Source organism: Lycorma delicatula, chromosome 1 (genome assembly GCF_047948215.1).
Source record: "Lycorma delicatula isolate Av1 chromosome 1, ASM4794821v1, whole genome shotgun sequence".
NCBI classification, from domain to species: domain Eukaryota; kingdom Metazoa; phylum Arthropoda; class Insecta; order Hemiptera; family Fulgoridae; genus Lycorma; species Lycorma delicatula.
Window position 1 is genome coordinate 254,858,510 of NC_134455.1, and position 14,976 is coordinate 254,873,485.

Below are 14,976 nucleotides of genomic sequence, written 5' to 3' on the forward strand. Positions count from 1 at the left end.
GCAGGGCTATCACTATAACCTCTGACATTAATCACCATTAAGAAATTGACCCCATAAACTCTGCAACAGCCTATTTTTAGTATTCAAAATATTATCACTAGAAGAGGACCTAGGTTGGATATTAGTTCCAGAGAAATAAAAATCATTCGGGAGAAGGAAGTCAATCTAGGCATTTAAAAATACCACAAATAAACGTAGTAAATTAAATTTTATAAATATAAATGCAGTATTTTAAATGCTTTTCAAGCTTCTCTAATACGAAACATATATATATATATATATATATATATATCTGGTACAAAAGTAAACATAGATTAAAACTGTACAAGTAGACCTATATAGAAGAACAGTATTGAATCTAAAAGTTATCCATGAATGACGTGTATCAATTACACCCAGAAAATCATGACTATAAATTTTTCTTTTGATACCATAAGTCCACCAATGGCTTTTCCTCTTGATTTATCATTTCAAGCTTTTAAAATAGCTATAATTTAAAAACATTTTTAAGAAAAAGGCAGTGTTCTTACAGTTTTTCCCAACCAGGTTTAAAGTAAAGGTTTTAGGTTTTAAAATAAACCCACCGGGTTTGGCCTAATGGTGAACACGTGTTTGCAAATCAGATGATTTCAAAGTTTAGAGTCCTAAGGTTCAACGCCTAGTAAAAACAGTTACTTTTCTATGAATTTGAAAACTAGATCGTGGATATTGGTGTTTTTTTGTGGTTGGGTATCAATTAACCAGGAATCTCGGAAATGGTCTACCTGAGACTGTACAAGACTACACTTCATTTACACTTATACATATCATCCTCATTAATCCTCTGAAGTAATCCTGACAGTGATTCCAGAGGCTAAACAGAAAAAGAAGAAAAAGTTTTAAAATAAAACAATCATGGAATAAAAAAAAATTATAATAATAAAATTAATATAAATAATAATTAAAACAAATACATATTTGTTTTTTTGTGTGTGTCTGTATCTTAAAAAAATTCTTGATAAGCGAAAACTTGACCTCAGAACTGTAACATAGGATTTCAACCAATCACTAAACATAGGTGCAATGACTTTCAATGCATTACTCTCCTGACTACAAACTTGTAAAGAGGAAATTAATTATATTTTGTCATCAGTTCTCCTATCCCACTTTTCATTTTGAAATTCTGCTTTTTTATTGAATGCAGCTGAATATTTTCATCATGAACAAGTAAATACCAACAGTATATTGCGTCAGAATATGCAACAACTTGCATAGAAATTTGTGGTTATTTCAACGATTACATTTCATTTATATTTTACATAAGTAAACAAAATAATTGCTTTTTTAAAAGTTTCCACACAGCTACAAATATAGACAATGTAGTAATATAAAAATTTTCTTTTACAGATTTAAAAGTTATGAAGCAAAGGTTTACCAAGAAATTCAGCCTCCTAGCTGCAAGGCAGTAAGCTGTAAAGTAAGCAGAATTATTAACTAATATATTAAAAATAAATAAATATTTTATCGGGTTTAAGAATTTAACGTAGAACGTAAAAAATATTGAATTTACAAGTAAGCCTATGTAGAAGAACTGTATTGAATCTAAACGTTATCCACCAGAGACAGGTATCAGTCACACCCAGAAAATCATTACTATAAATTTTTCTCAACAATACCATAAGTCTACCAATTGCTTATCCTCTACATTTATCTTTTAGGGCTTTTAGAATAGCTATAATTTAAAAACCTTTTTAAAATAAGTCAGAGTTCTTACATTTTTTCCCAACCAGGTTTCACATAAACAAATAATATCTGACAGACTAATAAAACAGCAAGATGCTTAACACTATGAACATTCCAAAGTATTATTATTAAATCCTGTCACACACTGTTCAATGTCATATGATCACCAGTTTCTGAAATTAATTGTTATTGTTGGTTTTCCACCGCATTCCATTTTTTCTTTCAGTATCTTACCACTGCCAACAATCGGAAAAAAGACCATTTCCCCTGATCCAATTCAGCATAGGACCTACATCTAAATGAGTGTGTAGATGTTTTGCTAATCCCAGATGATTGCGCCTTCCTATCTGACTCTTCCAGTTCTGATGCAGTATCTGAGCCCATAACTGCCCCTTTTTCTGAAGCCTATTGCTGAATAAAATAAATTATTCTGCTTATTTTTGTTATTTTCAACCTGTGTCATAAGAACTTTAATATTCACTTCCATTAAGGTTCTTAACTTTTTTCAACAGATCAAGTTTTAGTGCATATGAAATAAAGTGGACCAGAACAGGACGATTCATTCTCTGCTCATTACAGCTTAAACATTTTATTAATATCATTCAAATTAATTTCAGTTTTAAATAATTCAAATAAACGAGCCAACAAAAATATTTTTAACTCCTCATAGCCAATCTTTGAGCTCTGTTTTGGATTATAATTTTTAATATTATTTTGTTTTCTAAATTTTATAAATCCATACTGATTTAATTTTTTCTCTACAAAACACCTTGATTAAATTCTGTATTATCTGTTTGCCAATTACATTTTCCGTTTTTGTTTGATAATTATTTACTTCAATTTCAACATATCTCATATCCCATTATAAACTACAATTAACAATAAATTATTTAAGCTTATTATTAATAATTAATTAAGCTTTACCATTTTGACTAAAATCATAGGGATTGTAAAATATTAATATCTTGTTTTTATTAATATATATAATATAATATTATATTAATATTAGATTATAATATGACATATATATATATATATATATATATATAATGTAATATATCTCCCTCTATGAATCATGAGACCTTGCTGATGGTGAGGGGGCTCGAGTGCTCAATGATATAGAGTAGCTGGACCGAAGGTGCAGCCATATCGGACAGGTATCTGTTGAGAGCCAGACTAAGGAATGATTTCTGAAAGAGGGCAGCAGCAGCTCTTTCAGTGGTTGTTAAGGGCCCGTAGGTCAGGAGGACTTAAACGATCACGTCAAGATCACTCATTCTTCTGAGTATTGTGCAGCTGAAAGCAATGGAAAACTAAAACTAAAGCTGCTTTTTTTTTCAAGAAAATGAAACTCTGCATTTTCATGTAACAAAGATGGAAGCGCCCTCCTTGGTAAAATATTCCAGAGGTAAACTAGTCCCCGTTTGGATTTCTGGGTGGGGACTGCTAATGAAGAGGTCACTAGAAAATTAAGAGATAATATTCTACAAGTCGGACCATGGATTAGAAGCCTAAAAAAGGTTGGTTGGTGAGAAAATTTAGAGAGAAATGGATAGATTAAATGTAGATGCAGTAGGAATTAATGAGGTTCGATGGGAAGAGAAAAACGACCATTGGTCAGATGATTTTTGAATAATTAATTCAGCATCAAATAAAGGGCAGGCAGGAGAAGATAGGGAAGAGTGTAGAGTATTTCAGAATGCATAGCGACAAATTCATTGTAATAAGGATAAAAACAAAACCTAAGCCAACAACGATTGTTAACGCCTATATGCCTGCAAGTGCCCACAATTATGATGAGGTAGAGTGTGTATATGAAGGAATTGACATATCAATTAAACACATAAAAGGGGATGAAAATTAAATAATAGTTGGATATTGAAATGCAAGCACTGGAAAAGGCAAGGAAGGAAATATTGTGAGTGAATATGGGCTGGGCAAAAGGAATGAAAGATGGGACTAACTTATAGAGTTTTGCATGAAGTATAATATACTAATTGCCAACACCCAGTTTAAAAATCATAATAGAAGAATATGCACATGGAAAAAGTATACTGCAAGGTATCAGATAGATTATATCATGGTTAAGCAAAGATCTAGAAATCAAGTCGTCCACTGCAAAGCTTACCCTTGAGTAGAAATTGATAGCAACCACATAATTTAATGATAATAAAATGTAGACTGGGGCTTAAAATCCTGAATAAATTGTGTCAGATGAATCGGAGGAATTTAGAGAAGCTTGACGAAGAGGAGGTAAAGAAGATTTTTGAGGACATAGCAAGAGGTCTGAGTAAAAAAGACTAGGTAGAAAATATAGAACTAGAATGGAAAAATGTTAAAAAGGAGATTCTTAAGTCAGTAGAAGCTAACATAGGCAGAACAAAGAAAACTGGGAGAAACCTTGGATGTCAGAGGATATATTGCAGCTGATGGATGAATGTAGAAAATATAAGAATGCTAGTGATGAAGAAAGTAAAAGGAACTATCAACAATTAAGAAATATTATAAACAAGAACTGTAAAATAGCAAAAGAAGAATGGATTAAAGAAAAGTGTTCAGAAGTGGAAGGAGAAATGAATATTGGTAAAATAATGGAGCATACAGGAAAGTTAAGGAAAATTTTTTGGTACATAAATTAAAATCTAATAATGTGTTAAACAAAGATGGTACACTGATTTATAATATGAAAGGAAAGTTTGATAGGTGGGTGGAATATATTTAAGAGCTATATGGAGTAATTAATTAGAAAATGGTGTTATAGAGAAAGAAGAGAAAGTTGAAGAGGATAAAATAGGAGAAAAAATACTGAGATCTGAATTTAAGAGAGCATTAAAGATTTGAATGGCAGAAAGGCTCCTGGAATAGACGTAATACCTGCATAATTACTGTGCAGTGCAGGTGAGGAAGCGATAGATTGATTATACAAACTGGTGTGTAATAGTTACGAAAAAGGGGAAGTTCTGTCAGACTTCAAAAAGAGTATTACAATCATGATACCAAAGAAAACAGGAATAGATAAATGTGAAGAACACAGAATAATTAGCTTAACTACTCATGCATAATAAATCTTAACTAGAATTCTGTACAGAAGAATTGAGAAGAAAGTGGAAGAAGTATTAGGAGAAGACCAATTTGCTTTCAGGAAAACTATAGGGACAAGGGAAGCAATTTTAGCACTCAGATTATTCGTAGAAGGAAGATTAAAGAAGAAAAATAACATACATGGCATTTATAGACCTAGAAAAGGCATTTGACAATGTAGACTTAAATAAAATGTTCAACATTTTTTTAAAAATTAGGGTTCAAATTCAGAGGTTGAAGAACAATTGCTAACATAAGATAGAAGCCATAATAAAAAAGGGAGTCCAACAAAGATGTTCTCTATTCCCGTTACTTTTTAACCTTTACATAGAACTAGCAGTTAATGATGTTAAAGAACAATTTAGATTCGGAGTAACAGTACAAGGTGAAAAGATAAAGTTGCTATAATTTGCTGATCATATAGTAATTCTAGCTGAGAGTAAAAAAGATTTAAAAGAAAAAATGAACAGCATGGATGAAGTCCTATGCGAGAAATAGTCCACGATAATAAACAAGCTCAAAACGAAAGTAATGAAATGTAGTAGAAATAATGAAGATGGACCACTGAATGTAAAAGTAGGAAGAGAAACGATTATGGAGGTTGAAGAACTTTCTTGTTTGGGAAGTAAAATTACTAAAGATGGATGAAGCAGGAGCGATGTAAAATTCCAAATAGCACAGGTAAATGAGCCTTCAGTCAGAAATATAATTTGTTTACATAAAAAATTAATTTAAATGTTAGGGAAAAGTTTTGAAAATATATGTTTGTAGTGTCGCTTTATATGGAAGTGAAGCTTGGACAATCGGAGTATCTGAGAAGAAAAGATTAGATGCTTTTGAAATGTGGTGCTATAGGAGAATGTTAAAAATCAGATGGGTGGATAAAGTGATAAATGAAGAGGTATTGCGGCAAATAGATGAAGAAAGAAGCATTTGGAAAAATATAGTTAAAAGAAGAGACAGACTTTTAGGCCACATACTAAGACATCCTGGAATAGTCGCTTTAATATTGGAAGGACAGGTAGAAGGAAAAAATTGTGTAGGCAGGCCACGTTTGGAATATGTAAAACAAATTGTTAGGGATGTAGGATGTAGAGGGTATACTGAAATGAAACGACTAGCACTAGATAGGGAATCTTGGAGAGCTGCATCAAACCAGTCAAATGACTGAAGACAAAAAAAATAAATAAAAATAATATATATACAGGCATTCGTCCATGCTATATGATTACTTACGTTTCCCGACGCAGTCGGGGGATATTTAGTATTTATTCAGAAGGCTTTGGCCCTTGGACCCTGTGGTGTTCATTTAAGTCATACTTTTGAGATTAATAATGATAAATAAAAATTAAAGCATGTTCAATTTATAAAAAACTATTATTGTATTGCAATATCATCACAGCAATATTTTGTTCAGAACTGGCCTCAGAAATTTGAGCTATCCAAGAATGTAGGTTTCAAAACAGTCGAACTCCAACTTAAAAGTATTACTTAAACATGAATATCTCGTTTAATATAGTCGGGAATGTGGAAAATTTGTAAGCATTTTTCAAAATATTTTTAAATTTCTTCACTTCTTTCAAGGCTGATTCTTGAAAAACCAAGAAATTCTTTTTAAGATAACTACATGAAAATTACACACCAATAATTAATTGATATCTTCATTTGTTACCAAGAAATTAAAAAAAGCCAGATTTAAAAAAAAATTCAAAATCCATTTTAAATTTAATACATTTTTGACTTATTTATTTAATTATCGTTAAAATCGTTTTAACAAATTTTTTCTCTTATCAGGACTCCCCGATTGGGATTCGAGTGAATCTCCGCCAAAAGTGGAAAAAGAATAAACATGAAAAACATGACAAACGGGAGTTATTTACAGTAATGGTTAAGCTTCTTCTTATGAAAGGACACAATATTTCATACACTAAAAAAATACACAAACATGTTATCATTTTCAATATTAAATATTCATTAATTGACTCGTTTGTATATTTTCAATCTTTTGTAATCACGAAAAATAATAATAATAATAAAATTTAAAAAAACTAATATAAATAATTAAATAAAACAAATATATTTATATTATGTGTGTGTGTGTGTGTGTGTGTGTGTGTGTGTGTGTGTGTGTGTCTGTCTGTCTGTCTTAAAAAAACTCTTGTTAAACGAGAACTTGACCTCAGAACTGCAACCTAGGATTGCACCGATCACTAGACATAGGGCGAAGACTTTGCCAATGCATTATTCTTCTGACTGCAAACTTGTAAGGAGGAAATTAATTATATTTTTGTCATCAGTTCTCCTAAGCCACTTTTTGTTCTGAAATTCCGCTTTTGTATCGAATGCAGGAAAGGATTTCTCTGTTTTCAGAATAAACAAGTTAATACCAACAGATTATTGCGTCAGAACATGTAACAACTTACACAGAAAATTGTGGGTAATTCAACAATTACATTTCATTTATATTTTACACAATAAGTTAACGAAATAATTAATTTTTAAACGTTTCTACACAGCTACAAATAAAGACAATGTAGTAATATAAAAATTTTCTTTTACAGATTTAAAAAGTTATGAAGTAAACATTTACCAAGAAAGTCGGTCTCCAAGCTGCAAGGCAGTAAACTTCAAAGTAAGCACAATTATTAAAAAATATATTAAAATAAGTAAATATCTTGTCGGGTTAAGTATTAAACGTAGAACGTAAAAAACATTGAATTTTTAAAAAGTAAGAATTTTAAATTTAAAAGAAGCTCCAAATAAATTTAATTTTAACTTATATTGAAAGAAATTTGACTAATAGAAAAAAGAAATCTTTAAAAACATTTTTTTAAATGAATGTTAAAAATTGTTCAAATAATATTACATTTTTAATATATGTTTCATAAGTAAAATTTTGATGATTAGTTTTAAATATTTTTCTTTTTTTACGAAATTTTGTTATTTTTTTCTGGGCGATTTACGGATATTGATCACATCATAACATATTCCGTTAAGATATGAGGTGAAGCAAATTAATCAATTTTGTGGTTAGAAATTATCAAATAGAAGAGAAAAATCAGAGTGAGAGGAGAACGTAAAATAAAGGTCTACCAAGATCAATGGTCACCACGCACCCCGTATTCAAACGGGTACACAATGGAAAAAGATTCTATTTAAAATGCAGTACAAAAACACATTTTTAAAAGCCTTTAAACCTTTTTAAAAGAAACAAACGTTATTAAGAAAACAGTTGAATTTATCACTTTTTGTTGAATTCTTTGCAAAAAGACGTCATTTAGTAAGATTTCACTTACTGAAACCGCAATGTAGACAGAAAAAACATTCTATTAAATTTTATCATTTTGAGAAATGTAGTTTAATAGTTTAAATACTGAAATTAGATTCAGTCTGTTTTCTGATTTCCATTTTTGATATCTTGTAGCTGTTTCTACTGGATATGATTTAATTTGAGATATTATTACACGAAAAATTAACTATGCAAAATACAACAGACTTTCGGTATATGTCTTACTGTTTACCTAATATTAGAGTTACCCGGGTAAAATTTTCCTTTAAACCGGCTGCAAAAATTAAAAATGTTTTAATAAAATGTGACCAACAGCATTATAAACAAATTCGCGGACTTTCTGATTAAAGCCTGATTCATCTAAAAAAGTCTAAAAGCTTGTGAAAATTACGGTGCATGAAATATTACCTGATCATGAGTGTAACAAACTATTAATTATTTAATAAAATAAATCACTTTTTTTTAATGTTAGTCTAAGCAGTAAATCGTGCTTGATGTTAACTTAATTCGGGTCAAATTTCTTGATCAAGTGATCTTGGCTTCTAAATCAAATGTCAGAAAATTTCCTCGACAAAAAACGTAACTAGTATTTTTCTGAATGTCTAAAAGTTTTACTTTGATAATTTTTTCAAGAGTACTTTAATTAATTTTGTTCCACTGGTTGTGTAAGAAATACTTTAATCGAAATCAAATGAGTATTTGTTAAATCTCCATTATGTTTCAGTAAACATAAATTTTAAACTTTCTAATGTAATTTAGAAGCAAACGCATAAGATCATAGAACAAAGTTTCACTCTAATTACACCATTGGGAAACCTACTATAAGTTGAAGCCAACTAAACTAAATTTCTGTTAATTAAAATATTAATCATAAAACTATGTCATGAACTATCAGGAAGGTTCCCATACCACTTACAATTTTGACTACTTTGCTTTCCACGGATATAACAACTCTTCGTCGATTTTTGAAATATTTTTTTTATGTTTGATTAAAAGCAATGGTATGTCTCGTAACGACATATAGCATGTCATTATTACCACTGGTAAGAAGATACGATAATACTCTTTTACGACATGTTATTACTTCTAACTAATGTCTGAAAAAAATAAAATGTCTAAAAGGTTCATTGTTGTGTAAGTGAACCTTTTAAACTGGTAAATTGTTCCCATTCAGAAATGTAGGTTATCATTAAATTATTTTATACTTTTAGACGTAGTAGATTCATTTATGATTTTTCCATTTATTTTTAAAATGTATAATACCGGAAGGAAGAAAAATTGCTTTGTATTCAGATGCAGTACTATTGAAAATGTGAATATCGGACAAAGGACAGTTGATTTACTCTGATACTATTACTTCCTTGAAAGAAGTAAAGGAAGTATTGTGATTGCGAAAAATGTCTGTTTCCAGATTTCAACGGAAATATCCATTTTAATTATTTTCGGCGTGGCGTATGTATGTATGTACTCGCATACATGTACGTATGTATCTCGCATAACTCAAAAAAGATTAGCCTTAGGATGTTGAAATTTTGGATTTAGAACTGTTGTAACATCTAGTTGTGCACTTTCCCTTTTCATTGCAATCGACTAAAACAAAAGTGACCAAAAAAGCCCAAAATCTAAACAAATTTGAATTTTGGACTTTTTCTTAACCGTACTAATAAGTTCTCATTGAGAGCTTTTCAACGATATATGATTAGTGGATGTTATAACCACAAAAAATTTTAAGTAATGAAATATTTGGATCATAGGGGAAGGCACGTCGGTTCGAACAGACAACTCCTTTTTTATAAATTTAAATATATTGATTTAAAATCTACGATGAGTAATAGTAACAAAACATAAATATTAAAAAATATCAGAAGTTTTTTATGAAATAAGATTTTATGTACTTTTCATTTTTTTTAAATGTGTAAATGTAATTTAATAGATGAACAAAAAATTCATGTGTTGTCCATATAAAATTTTTTGTAATAATAAACGTTTTGATGAACATCAGTACAAATAGTGGCATACTCTTATAATCTCGATTCCGATTCCTCTTGTACATCGATATTACTGTATGTAATAGTCGATTTTTTTTTTTAATGTAGGTTAAAGGCTCTTAATGTACGAACTAACAAACATTTTGTTTTAGTGTGTGTTTTTCGTTTCTTTTGGTTAAAAATATATTATAATTCTTTAATTAAAAGTCTAATCCTTGGAAAATATCTCAGGAAATATAGGATAAAATTAATAAACAAAACAGAGTGTAAGAGTGAACAGTTTTATATGTATACATACAGGCACTTTATTTATTCTTGTGTTTATAGTAATAGTATAAACATGAAATTATTATTATGTTACTACATAGAATGCAAAGATTTATTGAGTAACATTAATTGTCAGATCACACACCCTACACATAAAATGGGATCTACTAATCTGTAAAAGGTGTTTCTTTAAGGAAATATTGTTATAAAGAGTCCTTCTTAACATATTAAGGTAGGTCATACAATCGATGATTGGATTTAAAAACGAACTTGTTTATTCGTTGTCGTTTTCGGAATTTCCAATTCATTTGGAGTTCTGTGAGGATATTCAGTGATGAAATTCTAGCAAAGATAAAAATTAATTGTAGACCGCTAAATCGAAACCGTGATTTTCTATAGAAGAGATTTTTTGGATTATATTAAAAAAAAAAAGCTTGAAATCAGTACACAGTTTTTCTTAGGTAACCGAAACATAGACATTTTATTTCTTACAGTATTAACATACAAAATATTTACGGAAAACAAGATATTTTAAAAATATCTTAAATTTCCCCGGTCTTCTTATTTCCATCAACATGTAATTTCAGGGAAGCCACTCCTAAATAGTAGTGTCATACTAATACCAACTGTTACTGGAAAAAATTTCTTAGCTTAGTTTTAAAAAAAAAACTAAATTATTTAGTAAGTATATCTAACTGAAGGTCTTCAAAATAGATTTGATATTTCCTAATTGCATTTTTACATCAATTGAGGGTAAAAAAAATACTAATACCAACTGTTACTGGAAAAAATTTCTTAGCTTAGTTTTAAAAAAAAAACTAAATTATTTAGTAAGTATATCTAACTGAAGGTCTTCAAAATAGATTTGATATTTCCTAATTGCATTTTTACATCAATTGAGGGTAAAAAAAATAGTCATTAAAGTTTGTAGGTAAAGTTTTATATTAATATAGAGAAACGTGGATAAAATTATTATAAATAAATTAACGTTATAAGTCTATTCCAGCCTTCCAGTACACACTATTTATGGATATCTATGATTATCATAAATATCACATAAAGTAAGTAACTACAAATGTAAATTAATAATATTTACAACATTTTTTGCAGAAGGTGACACAGATTATAGTATTATAGCATATAGTATTATATGTGTAATAATACAGTACTAATACACTATAGTATTATGGTATTGCAGACAATACCATATGTACTTAAGTTGACAGAGATTATGTGCTTCAAGTGATATAAACATAACTTTGGATTTTAATGAGAAAAACTTGATTTGTCTATTTTTTCACTAAGAAGAAATTTCGCCAACAATAATACAAAGCAAAAACTACTGCAGTTTGGTTTCCGAACTGCAGTAGTTTTTGCTTTAATATATCCGACTGCAGTTCGGTTTCCGAACTGCAGTCGGATATATTACGGATTCATTTTCAGAACATTACAAAATCTAAAACTTTTTTCAACACGCATGTAAAAGAAATAATTTAGTGATTAGTATTTATGTAAATATTTATAAACTCACATTAATATTGCGAGACCAGCTAAGCATTACGTACGGAAAAAATAAACTAATTCTACCTCTCAGTACCATGAATACCTGTGTTAATATAAGCTTTAATACCAAGTACAAATAATGTCGTCTGCTACTTGCACAACAAGGATTATGGAAGATTATGAATTAAAATTCTATTGCGTTTCCATTCACATCAGTGACTAATATAAACATTGCAGAAACGTAGGATGTGAATTATTTTAGCCTAAATTGTCACACATTATTTCAATAATAATTTAAATATCTGCTCTGCTCCTTTCTATCCTTTCCATCAACGGCCGAAATCATGGAAATGAATAAACATTTCGAAAATGAAGAAGAGATGTAACTAAAAAGATATTAAACGTTGTTCTAACTCTTCTTACAAAATTAAGAGTTTTTAACTATTAAACTCGTAAAATCAAAGGTTCGGGAGAACATACGATAATAATTTCATATGAAGGATAAATAAAGAACAAATTGTTAGTTTTATCCAAATGTTTTAGTAATTTTCCATAAATCTAGATATCGTTCCTAAAATTGCAGTTAGCTGTAAAGAATGAAAATGTTTTTGATAAATATATCGAGCTAGCAACATTTTTATTGCATACTTAATATTAAAAAAAAAATATTTTAAAATTTAATTTACTTACGTTTCAATGGCATGCTTGATACTGAGATTACACGTGCGTGCGCTCATACAAGCAAGTAGGTGTGTTTATTTCATTTTTATGTAGCGTTCAATTTCTTTTTCATTTGCCCATATTTATATTGGCATTGTTGATTATAGTAAATCGTTTAATGAACAGGGAGTATTACGGTTGACATACGAACATGTACTGGTTTTGCTTTTAAAACAAATATGAAAAAAATGAAGATGTTTGCAAGTGTTCTAGTGATGGAATTCTGTCGGTCGTTGCAAGAGAAATTAGGTAGTTGGAAGGAGCCAGCATCCGTGGCGCGAGTGGTAGCGTCTCGCCCTTTCATCCGGAGGTCCCGTTTTCGAATCCTGGTCAGGCATGGCATTTTCACACGCTACAAAAATTGTTATTCATCTCATCCTCTGAAGTAATACCTAACGGTGGTCCTGGAGGTTAAAAAAAGGGTAGTTGGAGGGAGGTGCGCGAGAACGTCTTACAATCGACATTAATGCATTCAAGGATTTCTACAGATTTGTCTAACTATTATAAACCTTTTTATGTATTTACATTGGTTTTCCTTTTGTTAAGTTTATCTAATTACTTTCATTATCTCATTAATATAAAATATTATTTAGGAATCTTATTAACACTTGTATTTTCTGCTGATAATTATTAAACCGACTTACTTTAGTTCAGTCTTTTAAAAGTCTTCTAATTTCTTCTTCTGTATTTATTATTTTTTTAATTGGGTTTGAACAACATTAGACCTTTAATTCATTGTGAAGGTAAAGTTGTAATTAGCAATGTAATAAATAATTTTAGAAAATAGAAATAACTAATCGATAACTCCATCTCACCAATTGCTCTATTCAAAATCTATTGCAAAATTAGATTGGAAAGTCTGAAAAAATCAGAAAGAAACAAAAATTAGCTGGCTATTCTTACTCTCGCGTAAATATAGAATATCAGCTCTTGATAAAATATAAACCGGAGAAATAGATTATTACTATCGCTAACTTTTTATATTGGGGAGATTACAACTGTTCACAGTTTCTAGGAGATAAAGAAGACCTCTTAAATATAAAGAAAAAAACGTTTTAGTGAAAAATATATTTATTTCTGGTTGGTAGAAACTGTCAAACTTCTACTACGAACCGATTATAAATTTATGAAATGTAACGATAAGTGATGAAGTTTTAGGGGAAAAAATCACTTGAAAACTTGAAACTTGAAAAAAATGTGGTAGGCGAAACTGTGATTGCGACTGAAAACAGTATGCTAACCCACAAAGAGATAACTTTAAGTTGAATTTTTATGCCTTACATTTCACTTTTTACATGTACGAATACAAATTTATTTATAACTAAGCAACAAATGAAGCCGATTTTATCAAAAGTATGCGGGCTGTTTTTTTTACTGTCATCATTGTTAAGTAGAAAATTATTATTATAATAAAAATCATTTGTTAAGCCTTAGTGACTATTAGAATTTATATTTGGAGTTATTTAATTACTTTCTACTACAATTTTTTTTTTACTTCATTGGTAGCATAGCAGTTTGGTACTTAATAATAGAAAGGATAAAAAAAAATTAATTCAATTATTAAAGAGTTTAATTTAAAAAAGCCCATTCAAGAGATTTTACAGCCAATAACATAAACGTTGTAATAGTTTCAAATCTAAATACCAACTTTACATTTCATGCTATGTATAGAAACTAAAACAGTTTTGAAAGCTATGCTAAAATCGAGAACAGGATTCAAAAATTATTATTGAAAATGCAATTGATCCCGTGTAACTGTTGATCCTCTTTTAGAGAGTGAATACGAAATAAATGTTATTTTTACAATAATTCAACTGCTATATAATACCGTACACCGTACCGCATGAATGATTGAAGTTAAAATAAGAAAAAAAAAATCATGGAATAAATTATATTTAATTATAAGTACATAGTACATGCTATACTGTATTCAGTAAGCTTAAGTGAAGAATAAACAAACATTGATTTCATCATGTTTCTGCGAATCAGTGTGTCGATTAACAATAATATAGATATCGACCATATCTATATGCAACACAATAATCATTACTAATATTAGTCACCGTATAATTTATTAGTCATATAGTACTCGTGTAATCAATAATTATAAATTTATTTATAATATAATATTTATAAATTTATTATGTCTTTCAGTTCTATTAAAACCCTTGTTCTTTACACATAACTCTTTTGTTCTCGCGTTCAATTTTGAGATGCTTCTGAATCGGCCGCCTGAACTTTCAAACGTGCAATTTTTTGTACTTCAACCCTACAAGCTTTCTTTTTCTGTTTGGCCTCCGAAACCACCGTAAGGTATTGCTTCAGAGGATGAATGAGGATGATATGTGTGAATATGGGTTTCAATTAACCACACATCTAAGGAATGGTCGAACTTAGACTGTACAA

At 29.5% G+C, this 14,976-nt stretch overlaps 1 protein-coding gene across 5 annotated transcripts in view; it reads left to right on the forward strand.

The window, feature by feature from the left end:
* Window positions 1-14,976, forward strand: part of Oamb (Octopamine receptor in mushroom bodies) — a 553,519-nt gene that overhangs the window by 102,339 nt on the left and 436,204 nt on the right. For 3 of the 5 annotated variants that reach the window (XM_075375815.1, XM_075375839.1, XM_075375823.1), the window contains exons 2-3: window positions 1,387-1,456; window positions 7,365-7,435. The gene's annotated coding sequence lies outside the window, so the exon portion shown is untranslated. The remainder of the gene's footprint in view (window positions 1-1,386; window positions 1,457-7,364; window positions 7,436-14,976) is intronic. The other 2 variants (XM_075375832.1, XM_075375847.1) reach the window with 1 other exon arrangement.